Source organism: Myotis daubentonii, chromosome 7 (assembly GCF_963259705.1).
Source record: "Myotis daubentonii chromosome 7, mMyoDau2.1, whole genome shotgun sequence".
Classification (NCBI taxonomy): domain Eukaryota; kingdom Metazoa; phylum Chordata; class Mammalia; order Chiroptera; family Vespertilionidae; genus Myotis; species Myotis daubentonii.
In genome coordinates this window covers 52,761,439-52,787,645 of record NC_081846.1, presented here as the reverse complement: position 1 = coordinate 52,787,645, position 26,207 = coordinate 52,761,439, and positions in this window count along the sequence as shown.

Sequence of the window (26,207 nt, the reverse complement as noted above, 5' to 3'; positions counted from 1 at the left end):
AGGGCAACAGTGTGCAGACCTCCAAGAATTTTCCCTCCGTGTAGCTCTCCTCTCTTTTATTCTGTCATATGAACTCTAGCTGCCTTTGTCTCCCAGGTACCGTAGCTTCCTTCAGCTTCGGGAGTCTGCAGGACTACCCCGCTCAGAGCTCCTTCCCTGTGCCATGTCCTGGAAATTCTTTCAAGGCAGCAAACTAGGGCTCACTTGTTTGTTTCCTATCTGTCAGTAATCACCATCCTTGGTGAAACAAAAAATGTTTTATATATTTTGACAAACTTTTTGTTTCTTTTGTGTTTTTGTTTTGGTTTGATTCAGACAAAGAGGGTAAAACTCACTCTTGTTAGTTTGTGTTTGTTATAAATGAGTGTTATAACTGCTACTTGCAAAGTGATTTACACAGGCTACTTTCCAGGGAAAGGAGTGAGAGAAGAGTTCCAATCATCCCCTGAGCACTATAACATATAACAACTAGAACTTGATATTTAGATCAGTTAATTTAGATATGTCAACAACCAGAGCAAGGTGTGGTGAAATCAGATCTACTGTTTATCTGTGATCTGTTCCAATGAATTCCTTAAACTGTGTTACCTTGAATGCAAATGTGACATAGACAAACGACAAGAAAGTAACTTGCATTAATTTTTAAAGTGGAAAAACAGAATGAGTTGATTGAGCCACTTGTGAGTTCTTTAACTACCTATTGATCAGTTCAGTCCAAGGACCTTTTTTTCTGGATTCTAACCTTTCTCATCACTTATCCCCGAGATCTCTATGAAATGCCTCTCACTCTCTGCCACTGATGTGTTATATATTTCTTGATAATCTACTTGAGTTTTTGTTAGGCCTGTTCCCTAGGTGCTGCTTCCTTGAAGATGCTCCACGGACTCTGTGACTCTCCATCTCTCCTGCCCACACACCCAAGTCAGTGTTTCCAGGCCAAGGATGAATGAAATAGTGAATAAAGTTACAATATATTAAATACTACCTATCTGTCATTGAAGCCTTCTATATATTTTTGTTATAAACAAAGAAAATTGATGTAAAATAAAATTAATCTTCACAAACATTCTAGCACATAGAGTTCCTCAAATATATTTGGCTTATAGTTCTGTGCGTGCGTGTGTGTGTGTGTGTGTGTGTGTTTTAAGCAACATAAACTATTGTCTGTGAGTCCATTCTCATTGCAAGTAAAACATTTCACAATGCCTGTGCAGCAGAAAACCTCTCCCAACTGCACTTGTTACTGATTCCATTTGACAAGTGGCTGCTTCTCGATAATTACTGTACAAACCATTACTTCCAAAATAAATTAAACTCTCATCACTTTCTCCTGCTCTTTTACATTCATTAAAATGTATCTTGTAAAATAGGTGGCTGCACCTGCATTAGGAAATGCAGAAGCCTTTATTAAAAGATTGTGTTTTTGTATATATATTTGTCTTTGAGAGCTGTGTGTAGTTCATCTGCAATAAAAGTCCAGAGACTTTAATGGGGTAGAGGAGGGGTGGAGCTAAACTCTAAATTCAAAGGGAATTTTTAATTCAATTATTTTTAGTCATCTTTGAATTTATTTGATAAATATATACATGCTCTCCTTCTAAGGCCAATATCAGTACCTAAAGAATCAGTTTCTCTGTGAGACACACAATGGTTTACATTCTATTGATTTTCATTAAGTAGATGATCTGCTCATATCTGAGATGCGGCCTATCTTACGTGGGGCAGAAAGGGAACCGAAATATGGCAAAACTGGACTGATTTTTGGTTTTGAAACCTGATCATAAATCATGTTTGTGATGATTAGAATTTGTTTTATTATCAGTGAGCCAAGTGGAACATATTTTCAATTTCCTTTAGTTTTTAAAGATTTTTGGATGGCCTCCAGCTGAGACCCACATTGCAGAGTAGATATCGAATGGTGATATTGTTTATCTGTGTAATAAAAAGCTTCTTTTGTCTTTCAGCTTTTATTGATAATAAATGTACATTTTTAAAGAAACTTATGATAAAAAATATACATTTCTGGTCACTAAATTTTTTTTCCAAATTCTCTGTTTACCATTCCCAAGTAATTCGAACATTTTTGTATTATTTTGACATTGATCCATTGATTGGCCCTTGATATGACTGATACACAGGGACCTTCATTTAACAAACATTTACTGAGTCCAGAGGCGTTCTTGGTATTGCCCTAGGTGCTGTATTAGAGATGCCATTTTTAACTTCTATCTTAGCAAGTTAAAAGTGCAGTATCTTAGAGAATTATGATAGCTGTTTCTTCTATTTCTTATCTCTCACTGTAATTAACTCTCAATAATATAAGTATGACATTTAATGGCAGTTTCCGGGATTGGCCATGCATGTTATAGAAAATATTAGATGTGTTTTCTAAAAGTTACTTGAGGGGACTGTCTTTGTTTTTAGCAATGTCCCAAATTTTCTCACCTTATTCTGTAAATAACCTTGCCTCCAGAGATTTTAGAATTACTGCCATAAGACCCCAAAGCAAACAATTATTCTCCGAGACAGTTCTGATATGAGATATAATGTCTCAAAAGATTCTCTGACAAATAGCCAAACCAATGTGACAGTGTAAAATGAAGCACTTGGAGAAAAGCCTAGATTTTTCTTTCTTTTTAAAAATGAAACCCCTTTTCTGCACAAAATTATTATTAACAGGTAAGACGTTTATATTTTCTTTGATAAACTACCTGACAATAATTATTTGTGAGCCCCAAGGTAGCCCCGGGTTATTTCATTTCCCTCACCTTAAACATAAAGAAAATGCTCAGAAATACTTATCAGTTTATTCAAATGGTCACCCTACAATTTATAGACCTAATGCCGGAACTCAGAATTTCTGACCTCTGAGATGATCAGGTATTAGAAATTAATGTCAATATTCTTCACTTTTCTTCCATAAATAATGTCAGTATTCATTAATTTCTATCCATAACTTTTCTTTTCTTTTTACATTCTCCATCTGTTCTTTTTCACTTATCTTTATTTTTCATGCTATATATTGTGTCTAGGGTGATTCTTACCTATCTATTTCATGATAACTCCTATCCATTTTATCTCAGTAATCAAACTAAAATAATTTTCCCATTCAAAACACAAATGGCATGCGATTTCTAAATTCTTGTTATATTATTTGGAAAGGAGAATTGTTGACGCTTATGATTTCTCCCTCCACAGTACAACTTACAGTCCAGAATATATAAGAAATTCTAAATTTCTGACCTAAAAAAATGAAAGTGGTCATTGAGAAGTTAACTAATTCAAATCCAACTGGCAGAGGGGGTGGGGGGAAGGTGGGCTTAAAAGAAATTTGTAAGTCATATTTATGTTGGTTAAAGCATATTGAAAATACAAGAACAGAGAACAATAAATGAATTAAATCCTTTCTATTGGGAATAATTAATCTTATAATTATGTTTTGCAAATGATTTTATAAGGCAGATACTTTTGGACTGTCCTAATTTTTAGTTATTTTAAACTAAAAATCTCCTCTTTGTAATGTCTTCCCATAGGCCCAGGTACTTTCTATTGAAGCAATGTAAAAGATATGCTATGCAATTGCCATTGAAATTGATATGAATAGGTGTTATATCTATATATTTTTTTCCTTTATACTGAACAACTTTTGTTCCTTCCATAAGGGCAAGGACCATTTTTCAGGCCCTCTTCCATCATTATGGCCTCTGATGAGTGACTTGGGCTTGTCAGTTTTCTGATAATATGGTGCCCATTTCTTCCGTGATGGTGTAGATGTTGCAGAATGTAGATCATTACATTTTATAGTTAATACAAAATATTTCCTCAAATACAGTATAAAAGTTTGTTGTGTCATAAAAAATTATGGTAAATGAAATGAAACATTTTTTAATAAACTCAGTTTTTCCCACTATTTTTTAAATCAGAGAATGCAGCTTATATTGATGAGTTATCAACAAAAAAAACCCAGAAAGACTGTGTACCCACTTTCAATTACCCTCTATTCCTCTAGGATCTCAAATTTCTCCACCTGGGGAGGGAATAGTAATTTTTTGTTTCGTTTTCCAAAGCCCAAGTCTTTCCTTCCCCATGTAACCCAACTTAGAAATTCAAGAGCAATTATTTTCTTACCCCCAGCAATGCCTGTTGCAGCTACATGGTAAAAACTACAGATGAAGTGGTATGGGGGAAGCAGTTACATGAGAATGAAAAGTGATGCACAGGAAAACAGAAATAAAAGCCTATCAAAGGTCCTTTTATCCTGTTTCAATGGCTGCTTGCTTCTTCTTCTTCTTTTTTTATTAAATATATTTTATTGAATTTTTTACAGAGAGGAAGGGAGAGGGATAGAGAGTTAGAAACATCGATGAGAAAGAAACATCGACCAGCTGCCTCCTGCACACTCCCCACTGGGGATATGCCCGCAACCAAGGTACATGCCCTTGACCGGAATCGAACCTGGGACCCTTGATTCCGCAGGCCAATGCTCTATCCACTGAGCCAAACGGGTTAAGGCCTGCTTGCTTCTTTATTGGTTGTATTTCTCTTTATGCTGAATCAGGCCCTTCTAAATGAGATTGGGGATTTCCACTGCCAGCTATGGACCCAGCCCCATGGCCATGAGATGAGCTAATCCAAAAGTGGGCACATTCCTGAACCAAGAAAGCTTAGAGTGATGGGTCAGGCATATTTTGCTACCTCTCTACGTATTTGCTGTTTTTCATCCAGTTCAGGAACTGCCATTTCTGGAGCAGTAATGAGAAACATGATAGGAATGCCGAACTCAATGTCAAACTCATATTTCTGTAGGTCATGGATGCACCATCTTTTTCCAAACCACCTGGTGCCTTCCTTGTTAGACTGCAGTTGGAACCAATCTTTGTCTGCATTCTTGTTGTTCTCACATATGGAACGAGAGACTGATATTCTTCCTCGAATGCTCACCTACAACTCCAGATCTCAATATCCAAGACCAGGATCTTAGCCATGGTACTATGATGGCCTTGTCTGCCATCTTAGGCTTGGTTTTGTTTTGTTTTTTAAACCTCACCCAATGATATTTTTTTGTTGACTTTTTTAAAGAGAGAGAAAGGTGGAGTAGGGAGGAGAAAGAGAGAGAAACATTGATATAAAAGAAACATCCATTGATCAGCTGCCCCGCCCTTATGTGCCTGACCGGTTCGAACCCACAGCCTTTTGGTGTATGGGGCAATACTCCAACCAACTGAGCCACCTGGCCAGGGCTAGACTTCATTTTCTTAGTTCTAAAATAATGATGCTAAAGCAGATGCTTTTAGAATTCTAAAATTCTTTAAATCAAATTGCTAGTAAACACCTTTGTTGTCCGCAAACTTTCTAACCAAGATTTCTGTCTTCAACCCAAATTCAATAAAAATGTAGAAAATAAACTCAAATGTGGCAAACTGCTAGATACTTTCTTTTAAAACCCATTCATTAATAAAGAATCTGAAGTATGGTTGTCCCACCAATCACTAAAACACCTATCACCCAATCCTCATGTCTCCTGAGTCCTGAGCACATTCATTGGAGTCAGCAGAATAACACCATAAGGCAGGTGATATTGTCATCACTTTAAAAATTAGGAAACTAAAGCTTAGAGACAGTTAATTTCTCAAATCACATAACCTGTTGAGTGTAAAAACAGGGTTAAAACCTGAGTCTGTTTGTTATTACCACACAAAATTAAGTTATATTTTGTCTATGGCTGCCATATGTAGTAACCCAAAATGAAACTCAGACTAAAAAACTGAATCTTCTTTGATATATCTTGCTCTTAGGAATTCATTCTAGATCCTCCTTACAGTCCTTTCAAAGCCTACTAATTTATCTGCTCCCTCTGATTCTTTATGATACATTATTTAAAGCACTTTTATGACTTTCAGCTTATGCTTTATAGATATGTGTACACTTGTCTAAGCATCCCTACCATCATGCACACTCCTCAAGAACAGAGACTATATTTTAATCACCATAATGTCCATAAAAAGATCTAACTCACTTCTTATCCAGAGCAGACATTTCATAAATATTTCTTGAAATGAATTGAATTGAATTAAAATAAATTGAGCACCACATTTTACAGCCGTTAAGCTTTAAGTCTGAATGATGAACTGAATTGTTAAAGGTGTCCTTAGGAGACTACGCAGAAATTAATTTGTTAACTTTTGTGCATGCACAAAATGACAATCTGTTAATAATCAAAAACATTAGTTGGAAATGATTACAGTGTATATATATTTTACTTTATTTTATTAAGCACATATTTTGAATTTTTGTTTTGTGTTGTTTTTGCTAACTTTGTTTTGCTTGCTAATTTGTTTTATGTTTCTGAGAATATAAGTAAACATAATAAGTAAACTTCTGAATGTTTGGAACAATATTTTCCTAATCTAGGTGTGCTTTATAAGAAACAGTTATTGAGCATTTCTTAGCACGAGAATGTACCGGAAATAGGGAATTTATAGAGAATGAGGATGAGTTCTTCCCCAGTTAGCTGCTCCTAGTTTAGCAGATATTATGGGCATTACTTCTGTCCCTCCTCCCAAGTCCATTTTTGAAATTCTAACCCTCAAGGTAATGGTATTAGAATGTGGACCCTGAGGGAAGTAATCAGGTCATGGTGGGGGAGTCCTCTTGAATGGATTTGTGCTCCCATGAGAAGAGACACGAGAGCTCGCTCTGCTTTCCTCTATGTAAGGGCACAACAAAAGGCTGACAGCAATTAGGTAGAGGGCCTTCACCAGGCACTGAATGGAGCTGCACTTTGATCTTAAACTTCCCAGCTCCCAATTATGAGAAATAAATTCTTGTTGTTGTTAGCAACCCAGCTTATGATATTATGTCATAGCAGCCCCAACTGACTAGTACATTGTGGAAACCAGCCCTAGCTTGTTTGGCTCAGTGGACAGAGCATTGGCCTGCAGATTGAAGGGTCCCGAGTTCTATTCTGGTCAAGGGCATGTGCCTGGGTTGCAGGCTTGATCCTCAGTGCGGGGTGTTCAGGAGGCAGCTGATCAATGAGTCTCTCTCATCATTGATGTTTCTGTCTCTATCTCCTTCACCCTTTCTCTCTGAAATCAATAAAAATACATTTTACAAAAGAGAGAAACCAGATGCAATAGCAATAAGGTAAATTATTTAATAGCAGAAAGGAACAACACCTTCACCAGACTAGAGGTGTCAGGAAAATCTTTCTGAAGCATGACTTCTGAGCTACCCTAAGATTTGATGAGTTAGTTAGGACAAGGCCACGTTGGAGAAGGTGGACATTTGGGGCAGAGGGAACAAGAGGAGAAAATGCTTGGTGTATGGGTGGGGTGAAAACATATTCGAAGTTGGTGAATCATAAAATAAAAGGCAGGGAGTGCTTGAGAAAGAGGCCGGAGACATGGGCAGTAACCACATTAAAGGGGGACCTGCAGGTCAGGTGGAAGAGCTTTGATGCTGCCATTGAAGGATGTCAAGCAGAAGAGAAGTGTGTTTTAGTTTATGTGTAGCTGGGATGCTCTAATGTAAAGAGCAGAAAAGAGCATGAATTTGGGCAGCCAAAGCAATTGTAGAAAAGTTGGCAAAGACAGATACAACAAACAGACTTGGTGAATAATTTGTGAGGAGGCACAGGGATAGATACAAGAATTAAGGTTTGAATGGGCAATAATACGTTCACTTTTTGATTTGTTGAGTGAATCTTGGCTGAGAACACTGGTTGGGAACTTCAGTACTTAGATGGTAGTTGAAAGTAGGAATATGGAGAGCTCACCTAGGGTGACTGTACAGAGGAAGGTTACAGTGGGCCAAGAATTAGATGCTGAGACATTTTATCAATTGAAGAGTGTCGAGTAAAAGTCCTCTAAAGAGTCAGAGAGAAAAAATGTCAGACATTTAAAAGAAGATTGTCAGAATGTGGTATTATGGCAAACAAAGTGTTTTTAGGAAGATTGAATGTCCAAGAGTGTTAGATGTTTGTTGAAATTGTTGTAGAAGAGTATGAATCATAAGAAGACTAAGAAAAAGGACGAAGAGAAGGAAGAGGAGGGAAAAAGAGAAATACGGAAAAATAATTTGTGTTTATAAGTTTTTTCTGAGCCAGGTGACACTATTAAGTGCTTTATATGCATCATCCTATCTATTCTTCCAAATATTCGCAATTGGTTCGCAGACCCAGGAATTCCAAGTCAGTTATCTGCTTGGGTTCAGATAACATCATAAACCTTATAATAATATAACCCTGAAGTTTACATGATTTATTTTTCTGGATACCACTTACAGAGTTCCCTGTATTATTTCCATTTTAAAGATGAGAAGACTGTGATTTTGAGTGATTAGATGACTTCACTTGTCAGTCATGAGAACACCAAGGGGGGATTATTTTCATCAGATCCCACCATGATGGTTAATTTGATGTCAACGTGACTGGGCCAGGGGGTGCCCAGATACTTGGTTAAACATTATTCTGGTATGTTTGCAAGGATGGTTCTGGCTGGGATCAGCATTTGAATTAGTAGCCTTAGTAAAACATATTGTGTTCCCCAACACATGTCAGCTCACCCAATCCACTGAAAGTCTGAATAGAACAAAAAGGCTGAGGAGGGATATTCACTCTGTCTGCCTGACTGTCTTTAAGTTGGAACATTGGTTTCTCCTGCCTTCAGACTCAGACTCAGACTCAGACTCAGACTCAGATCTCAGATTCAGACTGAAACTTACACCATGTTCCTGCTTCTCAAGTCTTTGGAGTTGGACTCAAACTATACCATTGGCTCTCTTGGGTCTCCTGCCTGCTTACTACAGATCTGGTACTTCTAAGTCTCTATAAACACATAAGCCGATTCCTTATAATAAATCTCTACACACACACACACACACACACACACACACACTACAACATGTGTGTATACATACAAATATAAGCTCCTAGTGAATCTGTTGCTCTGGAGAACCCTGATTAAATACCCACCCACCGCACTTACCAGCTAACTCTCAATTAGCCTACTAAAAGGTACCGTGCTTGCTATTTAAATGCAGCTTCAACAGCCCTTCTGCACAAAAATGCTGGAGTTGTCACTGGTTACAAGGACTGTGTTAATTAGTGTATAACAGTATCATGAACATAAAAATACTTTATATCCCTCAAAAACAGAAGTAATTATTCTTTAAATGCCCTACTTAATCTGCTTCTGCTTCTAGTGTTGTGTATTCCCTAAATGCAAAATGGAAAGGTTTCTGTATTTGATCCCTCTCAGATGAGGCACTGACAAACAAGGGAACTTCACAACATCAGCACTAGAATCCCCCAGAAACTCTGGATAAGCTCATTTTCCCTCTGAGGCAGGAAAAAAGTGACCTACTTGGTAAGTCTGTTGTTCATTTCCATACATGTAGCACTAATTAACATTGAAAAGCTCCACTTTCCTCCTTAAAACCTTGATAAGAACTGAATGTTAAAATAACGTAGTCCAACTACAGTCAATGAGCAGCTTTATGTCAGAAATATTGTGGTGCCCGCATTGGCTGCCCTGTCTCTCCCGGGTCCATGATGCTTCTGTTTGACCTGGTCTTAAAATGATGAATAAGATTTTACTAACTCCTTTGTCCACTCTTCTCCCACCAGGCCTTCCTCCTGTTCATTCTCGTCACAGCCAGATTTCATTTTATAAGTAATAGAAGTGTAGGCACTTCCTCTGCTTACAGCCTGTGATGGCTTCCCATTGCACTTAGAATGCACCCAGAGTCCTTTCCATGGCATACAAAGCCCTCTGTGGTCTGGCTCTGGCCTTTCTAGTCTTATCTCACCTCACTCCCTTACCCACTCAGCAGGACTGGCACCTTATTGGCTGTCCTCATTGCATGGAAACCTCCCCCCATACCTTTTCTCTTGTAAATCTTTACCCAAGGACATGCTTCCATTGATGTGAGAGAGAGAGAGAGAGAGAGACTGAACCTGCAACCTGGGTATCTGCCCTGAGCGGAAATCGAACCCGGGACCTTTCAGTGTGCAGGATGGCGCTCCACCCAACTGAGCCACACTGGCCCGAGCTCCCCCATGTCTTTAATAGCTTGCTTCTCCTCATTCAGCTAGCAGCAGAAATGCCACCTTCTCAGGGAGGCCTTCCTGGACCTGGCTGTTTAAACCCTCTCTAAAGTACCAGCAGTTTTATTTTGTTTCTTAGCATTACCTGAAAATAGTGTGCTATTTTTTTTATGATTAGTCCTGCCACAACCACCCCTATGCCCACGGAATGTAACTTTCATGCTCACTTTACATTCTCACTTCTAGAACAGGGCCTGGTACAACCCAGGAGCCCAGTAATCATTGTTGAACACATGAATCATGATCATTACATTTTCAGATTCTCCGTTTTAAATAATAGCAGAGAATCTGGTTGAGTTTTCTCTTTGTACAAGTAAATATACCAATCAATATTTTGGTGCAATGTTACTAAGTTAATGATCAGTTCTTAAAAGAAGACCTAATGTAACATAATAAAAGAAAAGATATAGTGTTCATGGAATTTATTCCTTGGAGTCCTTGGCCAGTGCTGTTAGCTTCACATGGCACTAAATTTACAAATGTAAGAAAAATTAAAAATAAATTACCTCTTCCTCTTTTTATGTTTTCAACAGTACCGTTGTCTTTGAGTGTTCCCCAAAGGGGGTACACGAGGTCAGTTTGCACATAACTAGCAAGGTTGCAACACTATTTCAGTTTTGTTGCAATCTTCCCTTTATGGGAAGGCTAACATTCCAATATTATTAAAAATGCAAACCAATAAGACATGAAATGGCTTGCTTATTGCTAACATTTATGCAAAACCACTTAAAATGTTAAAAATATTGATCTCCTACCCTGTGTAGCAATTAATGCGGCACAGATGACGACAATTGTTTTGTTTCCCCACTGGAAAATCACCAGCAATCCACACTTTCTCTTCTTCTACTTAATTAACACAACTATATAAATCCTTCAAAGTCACAGGAAACTGGTGTAATTGCTTTTGTAAATTCAACTAGTCTCCAATGAAGAACAGATTGCTAAATTAAATTCAAGTAATTTGAAGCTTTAAAAGAAATCAGAAATACAGACATTCTTGCCCTGTATAGTATGAGGTGATATAGAGGTCAGGAAAAGAAAAGAAAAAGTAAGAATTGCTAGACGTGCCTTTGATTCTCTGTTGAGATATTATGTACAGTTTAAAGACCATTTGTCAAGCGGACATCATGTTATATAAAACAATTATACTTTATAATCAGCCACCACATTGTTGGCAACATAGATGTATGCTGAATTTATTTGAAATCAAAGATTGTGTGTGTTTGTGTGTGTGTAGATAGCCCTGACATTTCTGAAAAACTGAAGAAAATAAAGATTGCAGAAACAAGGTAAAAAAAGGAGAAGTTTTAATTTTTGATTACTTATTTTTATCTAGAGAAGATAAAAGAGGGCACAATGGGAAAGGAGAAAGGCAGAAAAAAACAGAGATCAGACAAAAGGATATACAAACACACAATCACCCTCATTGATCGTGGGTTCTGTATTTATAAATGTGCTTACTCTCTAAAATGTATCTGTAATCCCAGCATCAATACTCTAGACACTTTCTGGACATGCACATGTGCATAGTTGTGAAAACTTTGAGGTGATGGGCACTCACGTTCCAAGATGAGGCCAAACAAGGCTGTGCTGTGCTTCCCCGTTCAGTTCTCATACTGTAAACAAGTATCCGTTTGAGGCATATTTAGTGTTTTGATTTTGCATCTTTATGCTTTTTATTGATAACTAGAGGCCTGATGCACAAAATTCATGCACTGGGGAGAGGGGGTCCCTCAGCCAGGTCTGTGCCCTCTCCAAGTCCTGGAGCCCTCAGGGGATGTTGGGCCTAAGCCAGCAGTCGGACATCCTTAGCGTTGCTGTGGAGGTGGGAGAGGCTTCTGCCACTGCTGCTGCACTCGCCAGCCCTGAGCCGAGCTTCTGGCTGAGCAGGGCTCCCCTTGTGGGAGTGCACTGACCACCAGGGGGCAGCTATTGCGTTGAGCGTCTGGCCCCTGGTGGTCAGTGTGCATCCTAGTGACTGGTCATCCTGCCCTTCAGTCGATTTTCATATTAGCCTTTTATTATATAGGATTAACTATTTATAATGGTCCACAAGCATTGTGCTGGAGTTCTGTCTAGTGTTCCCAAGAGCCAGAATGCTGTGATGTGCCTTACAGAGAAAATATGTGTATTTAGAAAAATATGTGTATTCGTTTAATCATGAATTATAATGCTGTTTGTTGACTATGACTTCAATATAAATACATCAACAATCTATATTAAATAAAATGTCTTTAAAGAGAAACACACATAAAACAAGGCTAAGTATTGCCCTGTTGACAAAAATGTGACCAGAGGCTCGTAGGAACCTAGCCTTGTATTTTGCTAAGGAGTAATGATTCAGTCATTTGCTAATTCAGTTTTGCAGTGGATATCTACACTAATAAAAGAGAAACATGGTAATTGGCGTACGACCGCTACCCTTTTCATCGGCTAATCAGCGAGCTATGCAAATTAACTGTCAGCCAAGATGGCGGCCGGCAGCCCGGCAGCTTGAAACTAACATGAGGCTTGCTTGCCTCAGTGACGGAGGAAAACAACGTTCCCCGCCTGTGGCTGCAGGCCTCTGAGCGGGCAGTTTAAGAAACTCTGTAACAAATACCGCCGGACTTCAGCCAGCAGATTCGCAACATTGTATGCAAAGGCCAGAAACCTACTTTCAGCCGCGTAAGAGCTGAAGCCAAGCCTCAAGCTAAAGCTGGCCCAGAATAAAAAAAGAAAAAAGAAAAAAAGGAGCGGTTGGGAGCTTCAGTCACCCACAGCCTGAAAACAGCCCTCAGCCCCTCACCCAGACTGGCTAGGCAACCCAGTGGGGACCCCCACCCTGAAGGGTGTGTGACCAGCTGCAAACAGCCATCATCCCCTCACCCAGGCTGGCCAGGCACCCCAGTGGGGACCCCCACCCTGATCCAGGACACCCTTCAGGGCAAACCAGCCGGCACCCAACCGTGCACCAGGCCTCTATCCTATATAGTAAAAGGGTAATATGCCTCCCAGCACTGGGATCAGTGGAGCCATGAGGCCTCCCAGCACCGGGATCAGCGTGACAGGGGGCAGCGCCCAAACCCCCTGATCGCCCTGCGGCTCTGTGTGTAACAAGGGGTGGGGCCACAACCTCCCTATCTGCCCTGCTCTGTTCGTGACAGGGGAAGGCGCCCCAGCCCACTGATCAGCCCTGCTCTGTGCCTGATAGGGGGGAGCTCCCCAACCCCCTGATCGCCCTGCGGCTCTATGTGTGACAGGGTGCGGCGCCCCAATCCCCTGATCGGCCCTGCTCTGTGTGTGACAGGGTAGAGCCATAACCTCCCCATAGGCCCTGCCCTGAGTGTGACAGTGGCGGCGCCCCAACCCCCTGATAGGCCCTGCTCTGTGGGTGATAGAGGGTGGTGCCCCAACCCCCTGATGGGCCCTTCTCTGTGTGTGACGGGTGCAGCGCCCCAACCCCCTGATTGGCCCTGCTCTGTGTGTGACGGGGGCAGCGCCCCTACCCCCTGATTGGCCCTGCTCTGTGAGTGACAGGGGGCAGTGCCCCAACCCCCTGATTAGCCCTGCTCTGTGCGTGACCAAGGGTGGCACCGCAACCTCCCCATCCACCCTGCCTTGAGTGTGACAGGGGACAGTGCCCCAACCCCCCAATCGGCCCTACCCTGATCATGACTGAGGGTGGCATCACAACCTCCCAATCTCCCTGCTCTGTGCATGACAGGGGGCGGCGCCCCAACTCCCCAATCAGCCCTGCTCTGAGTCCGACCAGGGGCTGCACCTAGGGATTGGGCCTGCCCTCTGCCACCCGGGAGCAGGCCTAAGCCAGCAGGTCGTTATCTCCCGAGGGGTCCCAGACTGCGAAAGGGCACAGGCCGGGCTGAGGGACCCCCCTCCCCCCCAAGTGCACAAATTTTTGTGCACCGGGCCTCTAGTATAAATATAACTTCAGTCAATAATAAGAATCAACTGTGAATGTGTGTGTGTGTGTGTGTGTGTATATATCCTATCTAATAAAAGAGAAAAATGGTAATTGGCGTACGATGATACCCTTTTCATTGGCTAATCAGGGCTATATGCAAATTAACTGCCAACTATGATTGGCAGTTAACTGCCAACTATGATTGGCAGTTAACTGCCAACTATGATTGGCAGTTAACTGCCAACTAAGATTGGCAGTTAACTGCCAACAATATGGTGGTTAATTTGCATATGTAGGCACAATGCAGGGAGGTGAAAGGGAAAGCAGGAAGAAGCCCCCTGCCACTGACAGTGATCGGAAACCCAGGGGGGAGCTAAGAGCTGGGGGGCAGGGCAAAGGTGGCCCTGGGGCCGCCTTTGCCCTGCCCCCCAGCCATGATTGGAGAATCAGGCGCCTTTTCCGCCCTGGCCAGTGATAGCAGGAAGTAGGGGTGGAGCCAGTGATGGGAGCTGGGCACGGTCGAAGCTGGCAGTCCCGGGAGCTAGGGGTCCCTTGCCTGGGCCTAAAGCGGAGCCCACAATCGCGGGGCCGCTGCAGCTGCGGGTCCCCGCTGCCCGGGCCGGACGCCTAGGCCAGAGCCGTTAGGCCTGGACAGGGGCGGAGCCTGCAACCGCGGGAAGCTGGGGGTCCCCTGCCCAGGCCTGATGCCTCTGCCAGAGGCCTCAGGCCTGGTCAAGGGGCCGATCCGGTGATTGGTGATCGGAGGGTGATGAGGGTCAACTCCTCTGGCCGAGGCATCAGGCCTGGGCGGGGGGCAGAGCCGGAGGTGGGGGGATATGATGGTCCCCTTGCCCAGGCCTGAAACCTGGGTCAGAGGCGTCAGGCTTGGGCGGGGGGTGGAGCAAGTGATCAGAGGGAGATGGGAGTCCCCTGCCCAGGCATGATTCCTGGGCCAGAGGCCTCAGGCCTGGGCGGGGGCCAGAGCCAGTGATCAGGGGGAGATGGGGGTCCCCTGTCTAAGCCTGACACCTCTGGCAGAGGCGTCAGGCCTGGGCAAGGGGCCGATCAGGCGATCGGAGGGTGATGGGGGTCTATGCCTCTGGCGGAGGCGTCAGGCCTGGGCAAGGGGCCGATCAGGCGATCGGAGGGTGATGGGGGTCTATGCCTCTGGCGGAGGCGTCAGACCTGGGCAAGGGGCCGATCAGGCGATCGGAGGGTGATGGGGTCAACGCCTGATGGCTCCCAGTATGTGAGAGGGGGCAGGATGGGCTGAGGGACACTCCCCTCCCCACACACACCCAGTGCACGAATTTCGTGCACCGGGCCCCTAATATATATATATATATATATATATACAAAAACGTACAGTTGATTCTTATTATTCACACTAGTTTTGTTGTATATCCATAGAGACAGACAAAAACAGAGAGAGAGAGAGAGAGAGAGAGAGAGAGAGAGAGAGAGAGAGAGGAAAAGAGAGAAAAGGAGAGAGCTATCTCATTTCTTGACCTAGTATATATATATATATATATATATATATATATATATATATATATATACAAAAACGTACAGTTGATTCTTATTATTCACACTAGTTTTGTTGTATATCCATAGAGACAGACAAAAACAGAGAGAGAGAGAGAGAGAGAGAGAGAGAGAGAGAGAGAGAGAGAGGAAAAGAGAGAAAAGGAGAGAGCTATCTCATTTCTTGACCTAGTGTGGGTTGCTTATTAAAGTGAATAAATAAGAAGTAATGTGACTAGATAAGCAGGTGAAAGTTAATTCAGAGTAGCAAGAGACTGAATTAGTCACAGATGTAAGAAAAAGAGGCAACTACAAGAGTTTGCCTAACTTTATCATTACTCAGTTGAGGGATGTGGCAAGGGGCATAATGGTTTAATGCAGTGGTTCTCAACCTTGGCCGCACATTAGAATCACCTGGGAATCTTTTTAAAATCCTGATTTCTGGGCCTCATCCTCCGGAAATTCTGTTTCTTTGTTACTAATGTTGTGGCCCCACCCCATAACAAAGAAACAGAATTTCTGGAGGATGAGGCCCAGAAATCAGGATTTTAAAAAGATTCCCAAGTGATTCTAATGTGCAGCCAAGGCTGAGAACCACTGGTTTAAGGTAAGGCTCTGTAGCCCTATTCAGATCTCAGCTCTTTCCCTCTTAAATTCTGAGGGCCTTATTTAATCATTTGTAAGATGGGCATAATGATAAGATTGTAGTAAGTAATCGAAGAGAGTAGAAGAGTGTGCGTTTGTATTCAAGCGTTCAGTAAAAAATGTGATGATTATTAAGTGAACCCCTGGGCTTACATTTACTTAGAAAGTTCCTGGTGGAAACCAGTCCCTGTGTCCTCTTATCCCTGCTCAGTGTTTTGTTTTGTTTTAACCATCACATCATTTGATGGCCATTGAGGCACCAGTTGGCCTGACCTCTACATGCTATCCTGATGGTTGGCATGAAGAGATTTGTTTCATAGCATGGAATACAGTCAAAGAAAAAGGTATGCAAGTAGGTGGTTAGGAGAAAGAGGGATGTCTGCTTCAGTTTTTTTCTAAAAGAGCATCAGTTCCAAAGAACAAATGTGAGAAATAATGTGAAGCCTCACCCATCCACTAGCCAATGACCTATATTCACAAAATGGAATAGGCTTTGGTTTCTGCTAGGAGCATAACGCAAACTAGTGTGACAAGAAAGAGGTTTGTCTTTTGTTTTCCTTTTTGAATGAACAAATAGAAGCAACTGCATCCTCAAGCCTATTTTTTCATATATAATACTGTTAAAATCCTTTGAATCCATTTATGATAGAACGTTCCATCAAAGCTGGAGATGGAGATCTGTCTAAAGTAAAATCAGGATTTAACACAAGTTATTTGATCTTATTTTTCACTACTAAGGAAGACATAGGGTGAAAGAAAATTTATATTATTTTTAATATGATATCTGCATGGACATGCATAGAAAGTCCGTTTTGGATGTTAATAATAATAATAATAATAGTATCAATAAAATCTATTACTTCACATGTCAGAGAGATACAACTTCTATTTTAATATATTTAGCCAATCCTGTTTATCAACATAAGTAACTGATACAGAGCTAGTGAAGGAATTTATAGATTTTTTTTTTTTTGGCCTCAGCCTTATTCTTTTTTTAAAAAAAATATATATTTTATTGATTTTTTACAGAGAGGAGGGGAGAGGGATAGAGAGTTAGAAACATTGATGAGAGAGAAACATCGATCAGCTGCCTCCTTCACGCCCCCCACTGGGGATGTGCCCGCAACCAAGGTACGTGCCCTTGACTGGAATCGAACCCAGGACCCCTGAGTCTGCAGGCCAATGCTCTATCCACTGAGCCAAACCGGTCAGGGCGCCTTATTCTTTATTGTGATTTGATTTGATTTAGTTTTTTAAAAAAATTTAAATTCTTTATTGTTTAAAGTATTACATAAGTCTCCTTTTCCCCCATTGAGCACTCCCTGGCCTCGCCCATCCCCTAGCCCATGCCCTCACCCACCCTGCCACCATCTGTGTCCATTGGTTATGCTCATAATAAGTCTTAAAACTTTGCATTTTGGATAGGACCAGATAACACTGAAGAGTACTCCAAAGAATGTGGTTTTCCTTTTTTCCTTCTCTCTCTCAAAGGAAATCTAGCAAAAGTTCAGATTTTTATTTAGGGAAGCTTATCATTAAAAAAAACAAAAAAAAAAAACAAAAAAACATTTCTTTTTAAACACATTCAGTTAGTTGCCCAGTTTGTAATAAATATGAACTGTTTCATACAACACTTTCTAGAAGCAAATGAGCCTGTAATACAACTCCCATAATGGACTCATTGAAAAAAAAAGTGACTTCTTTCACTTTCTAAATAAAATAATTATACACTTTAGCAATTTGCACTGCCTTTGACAGAATGTTTTCATGAATATAATATACTTATTACTCAAGAGTTGGCTAACAAATGGTATTTCCTAGAATTAATATCTAAAAGTATTTCATCCAATAAGATGGTATTGTTGTTGCTGCTGTTTTGTAACTTCACAGTGATACAGACTGGGAAATACCATGAGAGCACACAGGCTCTCCTTCAGAAAGTTGTCTTTAGTGCATACTATTTATTATATATCTGAAGGCTCCATTGTAGCTAATGAACTGTGAGCCATAAAAATTAAACACATTGATTTTAAAAAATATATATATAACAAATAGGTAAGGAGATGCTAAATAAGTCATCAGGTTTACTAAACCTAAATGTTTATGTTTATCCATTTCTATAATAAGATGCAGGCATTTCTCACCATCAGAGTGTGGGGTTAATGTATGAGAAGACCATTAAACTCCCATCATTTAAACATAATAACTGCCTCATGTGTCTACATTATGTTTCATAGCTATTTTTAAGCCATTTAAGCTTTTCAATTTCAACTAAACCTCCACCAAGAGGTTTTCTATTAAATTTAGTGCAAGATTTTAAATGATCGGCACAACTTGATTTTAAATAAATTCAACAGTAAAACTAATTTCTAAAGATATAACTTACATAATTTCCTTCTCTGCTTCACTGGTTCTGAATAGTGGCTTTCAAGTTTAAATCATTAAAAATCTTTTAGAATCCCCAGGCATCTGCACTTTGTATAAATGTTAGGAAGTTAATTGTGGCTAAAATGGCAAAGTAAGTTATGGTATATTTATATATTTCTCGTTGCCCAAAGTAATTTTTAAACATCGAGTATTTCACAAATTATTGTGCAAACAATAGAAAGATTTCAAATAAAATTTAAAGTCATTTCTGCTTCCTGAGAAAATTGTTGATCTGCTCAGAATTCTATTGGCCAGGATATTATTATGTGAACTAGTGCATCCTGGAACCGAGGGGTGTGTGACTGGGAACTTGGGAATTTCACCTGGAAAGCGCAGTTGACAATGGGGGATGATTGGCTGACTCATCAATGAAGACAGAGGGCTGAGGTAGAAAACAAAGGCGCTATTGATGGCTTTTGTCTGCTGCAGACAGAAGCCCAAAGGAAGGGTGACTGCTCTCTCCTAGTGTCATGGATGTCATGATAGAAAGTTTTATGTTTGTTTCTGACATTAGGCAAACAAAAACCTTTTGAATAGTGAATTAGGCTCTTGTTTGGAGCCTGTGAGCTGTTTCTCTTCCTGTCCATGAGCGCTGATCTGATTGCAGCTCTCTCATCTTTATGGTGTTAACCGTGTGGGGAATGTGGGTAGGAGGCCGAGGATAGAAGCATCGACCTTACTCCCCTGAGTTCACATAGCTTGTGGAGTTTTCTTCTTTTCTTTTTCATTCCTTTTCCTTTTCTGTCTTTCTTTTTTTTTCTTTTTTCCTTTTTTGTTTGGAGGAGAGTGGGGGGTGGTAAAGGGTAGAGAGTAGGAACTACCAATCTCTGCTTACATGAACAATATGAGTTAGGCCTTCGGAAATCAGTTTAGCAAAAGACCCTTTCTTCTTTTCCCTCTGGAGAAGGAGACACCACTATCACCACGATTCAGCTTTGCCTGTCTGGGTCTGTGCAAATTGTGAGGGAAAGAGTGCTTTGAGGGAGCCCTTCCTGTTCCCTTTGGTCCCTGTGATCTGCAGTCACTTGAGGTTCTGAGGTTCACAATTCGATGACTTGGCAGGAAAAGATAACCCCGTTTTTTAAAGTCCTGGTAACGATTGTATTCCAGTGGAGGGAGTCACAGATTGGAAAAACTGAAACCATTTTTAAAGGCCTTGATTATGGCCGACTTTTAAATATATACATTCACTTTGAATTAAAGGAATCTAGAGAAATGAGAATAATTTCTGCTTTCTGCAGCCAGACTTTGAAGTGGAGAAATGTGGAACTAAAAGCAAATAACGTAACCTGTTTTAATCAAAAGGAGTCTAGCAAGAAACAATCAATTAAAGAACAGTCTGATTCCCTGCGACATCAATGTATGAAAATCTGTTAGACGCCAGATTGTGTCTCAAGACACATATGATGAACTGAAAAAAATGACCTGCTAATAGCTTTTACGGGTAATAAATGCATCATGTTATTGGTAATTCTGCAGATGGTAAATCAAGCTAATATGGAAGCTGAAACAAGCTACTTGTTAAATATAGTTCAAAATGATCTCTGTTAGTCAAAAACTGTATTGCACAGAAAAGATGATTACTCCTTATATTTCTAAGTATCTTAAATAGATAAACATTCTCATTCTTCCATGGGAAGATTTTAATTTTTAAATCTTTTGGAGAGAGCATGCCTGAAATAAATTTAAGCTGAAAAATACTATGTTTATTTAGATTATGAGCAGGGACTACAATTTAAAACCTGTGCTGAAATTCAAGTGCAACTTTACTGCATGTAATGCATATTAGATGATTTTTCCAATCAGCATTTGGAACATAGACTTGGTAAATTTGAACATTTGAGCACAACACATATCAACAAATGATGGAGTGATAGACATGCCACTGGTATTATTGACTCTCTTGAATAGTCTCATTTGCCTAAAGAATGCTTTAGCTTCTTTGTTGTTGTTGTTGTTGTTATGAGATCTAATGTAGATAGCAACATAATTCTGGGGAGGGAAGGGAGGTTGGGAAAAGAGAAGCCAGGACAATGGTCCGAGAAATCACTCTTATAGTGGGGAAAAAAAGGACTGTGACTCTCTATGACATACAAAGGGAAGCTCAACCAAATGAAAAAAAAAATGTTAACTTTATAGTTGGACAGGTCAGGTCGCTGAATGTCAAAAATGGGCTTTTCCTATCTGGTTATTTTTAACCTAAAATCATTTTGTTTGGCTATCTTTATGTCATGTAAGTAAACTCACTGACTTTTATTAACTGGGGATAAGATCAGTTCTAAGTGTATATTTATTTTTTAACTAAATAATTTCAGATATACATCTAAAAAATCCCTAATATGGTGTATTTTTAAATATATTTATGATGTATTTATGTTTTTTCCAGATAAATTTGTTTTCATATACATATGTGTGTGTACTTGTGCATGCATGTACAGAAATATTCAGACAGTTGTATGCAATTTATAATTTTTTATATTGTTAATTCCATTGCAGTTCTAGGAAACTACAATAGCTTGTTTGGAGTAAAAGAAAAAAAATGTTCTCTTTAAGAAGGTTATATATGTTCAGTGAAATATTTATAGTATTAGGTATAATTAAGGATCTAGTATTTGAAAATCAGATGTATTTTAGTTCTGGATTTACCTATTACCTGGAATATCTTGAGGAAAATCAGTGAATACCTTAAATTTCCAGCTTATTAATAGTGAAAAAAATGTTAGCTATTGACCAATTTTCTAGAATATGACTTTGAGGACAGTGACGGTGACAGCAACCCTATCTGTAAGCAGTAAAAAAAAAGGTTAAAATATCACCGTGTTGGAGGAACAGATGTTTGCAATCCATTAGCAGCTAATAATTCACTGCAGAATCAGAAATTTATAATAAGACTAATCCTAGGCCAAATTGTTAAGCTGGGGATTATTACAATTAGCAGGACACCAAATTCCCGTAAGTAGTCATTTTCACAAAGATTGCTAATGTCTTCCTAAGCTCCCCACCTTTGTTTTCACTGTTTATTCATTTTATTCAAGCACTAAAATAAAGGCATTAATGAGATAATATCTCTGCATTTTCTAAAATGTTTTCAGCTTAAAGTAAAAGGAAATGCAACTGAAAGTGGCCTAAGCAATGAGGACATTTATTATATCACATAACAGTATGTCCAAAGGTAGATCAGCTACAGGGTTCATTGGTCATCTCAGCACTAGCAGCCAAGGATCTGTCTCTCTTGTGCTGTTTACCAAAACAATCATAATGCTAAAATCAAATTATAATATATATTAAAATAAGTTATATTTTAATAAGACATGCAATCATGCAATCCTTTCTTAATTATCTTTGGTTTAAATGCTTTTTATTGTCTGGAGATATTTTAAGATAGAAGATGGGAAAGCAGCAAATTTAATATATGTTACTGTGTGGTTCTATGAAGATAAATACTAATTCTCACTATTCTTGTTGTATTGAATAGGATAGAGGTACTGATAAAGTTAGGGAATTATGGGTTAGAAGGCAACATCAAAAACTGGAAGAACTCTGACATTTCTTTCTACAAAATATGTGCAGTAAAGTGTGTTTGAGGGGATAGCCCTGCAGTCAACTGTAACATAAAAGAGAATTTAAGTGTTCTCACCAAAAACTAAAAAATAAAAATATGTGGTTGATAGATGTTTTAATTAACTTGATATTGGCATTCTTTCACAATATATTCATATATCAAATCCTCACATTTTTACATTTTATATTACAACTAGAGACCCAGTCCATGAAATTCATGCATGGTAGGGGGTCCCCCAGCCTGCACCATCTCGCAATCTGGGACCAATGGCTCCTAACCGCTGGCCTGCCTGCCTGCCTGATTGCCCCTAACCACTCTGCCTGCCTGCCTCATCGCCCCTAACCATTCACCTGACTGCCTGATCACCCCTAACCACTCTCTGCCTGCCTGCCTGCCTGATCACCCCTAACTGCTTGCCTGCCTGCTGGATTGCCCCTAACTGCTCTGCCTGCCTTCCTGATGGCCCTAACTGCTCGCTTGCCTATCTGGTTGTCCCTAACCGCCTCTGCCTCAGCCCCCACCACTGCGGCTTTGGCCGGAAGGACATCCAGAATGATATCCGGAAGGTCATTTGGCTGCCTGGTCTTATTAACATATTACACTTTTATTATTATAGACTAGAGGCCTGCTGCATGGATTCATGCACCGGTGGGGTCCCTCAGCCTGGCCTGTGCCCTCTCACAATCCGGGATCCATCAGGGGATGTAGTAGTGTGTGAAGTGGCAGTTGGCTTGGTAGCACTGCCATGGAGGTGGGAGAGGCTTGCACTGCTAAAGTTGTGCTTGCCAGCCATGAGCCCGGCATATGGCACCTGTCGGTCATTGAGCATCTGCCCCCTGGTGGTCAGTGTATGTCGTAACTACCGCCAGGTCGTCTGGTCGCATTGATATTCTATGTTAAAAAATGATATGATGTGCTAAAATGCTTCTTTCAGACACATTAGGAAGATAACATAATGAGTTGGAAAACATTAATAAACCTTGAAGACAAGAACATAATGTGATGAAACCATGGATAATCCATTGGAGCATATATGAAGTCAACACTTGGAGAATAGTAAATATGACAAGATGAACAAAGAAAGAAAGGTTTAGTACATAATTTTGTGAGCAGGCTCTCCTCTTAAGACTTCTGTGCAAGCTTAATGACCTTGACCTGCATCAATACTTTGGCTCCTCTATCTCTTTCTCATATCTATGTACAATCCATAACTTTTCTTCTATTTACATTTCTAGTGCTGTGGCAAGGAAAGAAATGTTCTCCAAGGGCCAAAGAACGGCAATAGTTCACAGTAGACCTTGATTCTGCTTCCAGCTTCTCTGTTAATACCGGAGATATTATTCCAATTCTTATTGAAATTTATCTTAAAAATATGGTGGAACTAAAATGTTTTCACAACTACCATTCCATCTACAGTCAAACATCACAGTGCTATTGCTCTTTTTGGTGACAGGGCTAACAATTATACAGAAAATGCTACTGTCTATAGTGGCATCTCCTTATAATGTGGCTCTTTAAAAGTCAGAGTTCAGCCTGAGATATGTTCATGGCTTTGCTTTTTCCAATAGGATTTTGTTACTGACAAACAGAAAGACCTCATTATACACTGGTCTCATTTATAAGACAATCTTAGCTCAAGGAGTCCAAAAGCTGTGTTAAATGGGAGGCTTCATATTATTAGTAAATCATTTATCACTGGGGTAAAAATAATTATGAGACATCTTGTTAATCCTTCCAACATTTATAATATATTGGTTATGAGTTATCAGCAATGAATAATGAATAAATGAACTTTTGACCAAAAAAACAACAACCTGAAAAACTTCCCAATTTTGTCTCTTCTAACATTTTGAGATTTTGCTGTCACTGACTAATGTGGTAACCTATTTATACTGAATCAAACTTGTTGACATTTAAGTGTAAAAAAACCCAACACATTATCTAAGCAGTAGGAAGAATATAGAAATGACATTCACGAATATTTCCAGCTGTCAACAAGTCAGGTTTCTTACTAACTATGAGCCTTTGAAGTATTATGTTTCTTGGATAGAGTGAGAAATACTGTTACTTCAAGTTCTTTTTGTGTGTTTTATTTGTGTGTGTGTGTGTCATATACTTGTTTGTACTAATTATCATGATCACGAGTCCCTCTGCTCCTCTCTTCTCTAATGTGAACTATTTTTCTTTTAAATAATAGCAGAAAAAATTTCTTATGCATTTGGAATAGGTGATCATTCACACAAAACCAAGGACACCAACATCCCTTAAGAATTTAATTAAAGATCTATTCTTAGTAAGTAGTAAGAAGTAGCAAAACCGAAAATATTCCTAAATGTAAAACCAAGGAAAAAAGGTTAAACAGGAGCATCTATTTCCTTTTCTCTCCTTGAGGAAAATATAACTGATCATGCGGACATTGGAGAAAGAAACCCTCACTGATGCCTGGGTAGGACATCTACCCTTGCAAGTGACCACTCTGTTTCTGAGATGCACGGGACTATCTCTCTCCATCTGTTTGCTTCTTCTTCTCTAAGAAGTGCAGAGCAGCTAATGCCACATGCCTCCTCTTTCTAACTACAAACTTCACATTTCATGGTCATGCTGGGAAGGGATGCAGATACTTTCTAAAAAGAAAATTATATAACATGGTGATGAAGCATGTTGAGCTTGCCAACCTGCTCTCCGGTCTTAGCCCCATCACTTAGTAATTGCATAATTTTAACAAGTTACTTGATGTTCTGCTCCTGCTCTTTTTTGTCCTGGGATCACCCTTCTCATTGTTTCAAATAATTTTGGAAGGTAGCAACTTCTAAGTTGTTGAAGTTAATCAATTGTGTGAATAAGGTCATCGTGGAAACTTGAAAGAGATAGGCTTAAGACCAGTGATATGAAATATTGTCTATGTAGGATTTAGTACTTTCAGCATGTAGGTGATTGGAGGGTTTCTGAGTAGTGCCTGACATGCCAAATCTCTCTTTTACTCTTAGAGTATGGGTTACCTATATGTATGCTAATGTGTGCATTGTGCAATAAATTGCTCTAAAACAGAGACTTAAAACAACAAACATTTTTTTATCTTGCAATTTCTGTGGACATAGCTTGGCTGGGTGTTTCTGACTCTAGCTCTCTGATGAATCTGTAGTCTGCTGGGCCTGTGGTCTCATTGGAAGGCATGTCCGGGGAGCAAGCAGCTTCCTAGCTTACATGTTCAGCTAGAGTTTCCCAAGCAATCCTTGGAGAGGCCCGTGTGGTAAGCACGCAGGCTTTCTAATGACCACATCCTTGCCATCTCAAGAATGTTGTCTTTCACTTAAACCAGACCTTTTATTTTATTCCCACACACCCACGCCCACAGGGTATTTGTGGGCCATTAGACTACTTGGAGAGTTGGAGAATTGTTTACATCACAGGAAGTAAAGAAATTCCAATGGACTATTGGGCTTTATGTTCTTCAGACCATTATGTGATGGAAATCTGTCTCACGATAATTCATACTGACTGGCACTCATGAGAACTGGCTGGTTGGTCTGTCTCCATTCTTCTCATCATTCCTCCTCATCTGCTTCCTTCTGAGGATAAAAATTCTCTCACTATGCACAGCTACCAGGAAATCTCCAGTGGCTATTCCTAGCCTGCCCATGGCACAACCCAATCCATTAGCATGCTCTGCAGGACCTGAGCACCTTCCATTTAACAGAACTCTACCCGCTAGTAAACCGTCCTTGTTACATAGCAATGTGGTGTTTTTTTCATTATGCTCATATTTACTTAACTTTTTCAATTCTTGCTAATTTTTACTTTTGGGATTTCTGTGGTTCTAGAGTAGAGCAAGTTGGATGTGAGTTGACCAGTTTTTAACTATTATAAAGAGTTTTAACTATAACGCCTAACCCCTGCCCATTAACAATGGTGGGGGCTTGCAGGGAGAAGGTTTCTTAAGTTTTTATTTCTGCAAAATATTTCTGTCAGTTTCATGTCTCCAAACATTTGAAATGTAAACAATTGAGTTTATTCCAGACACGTGATTTAGAAAATGA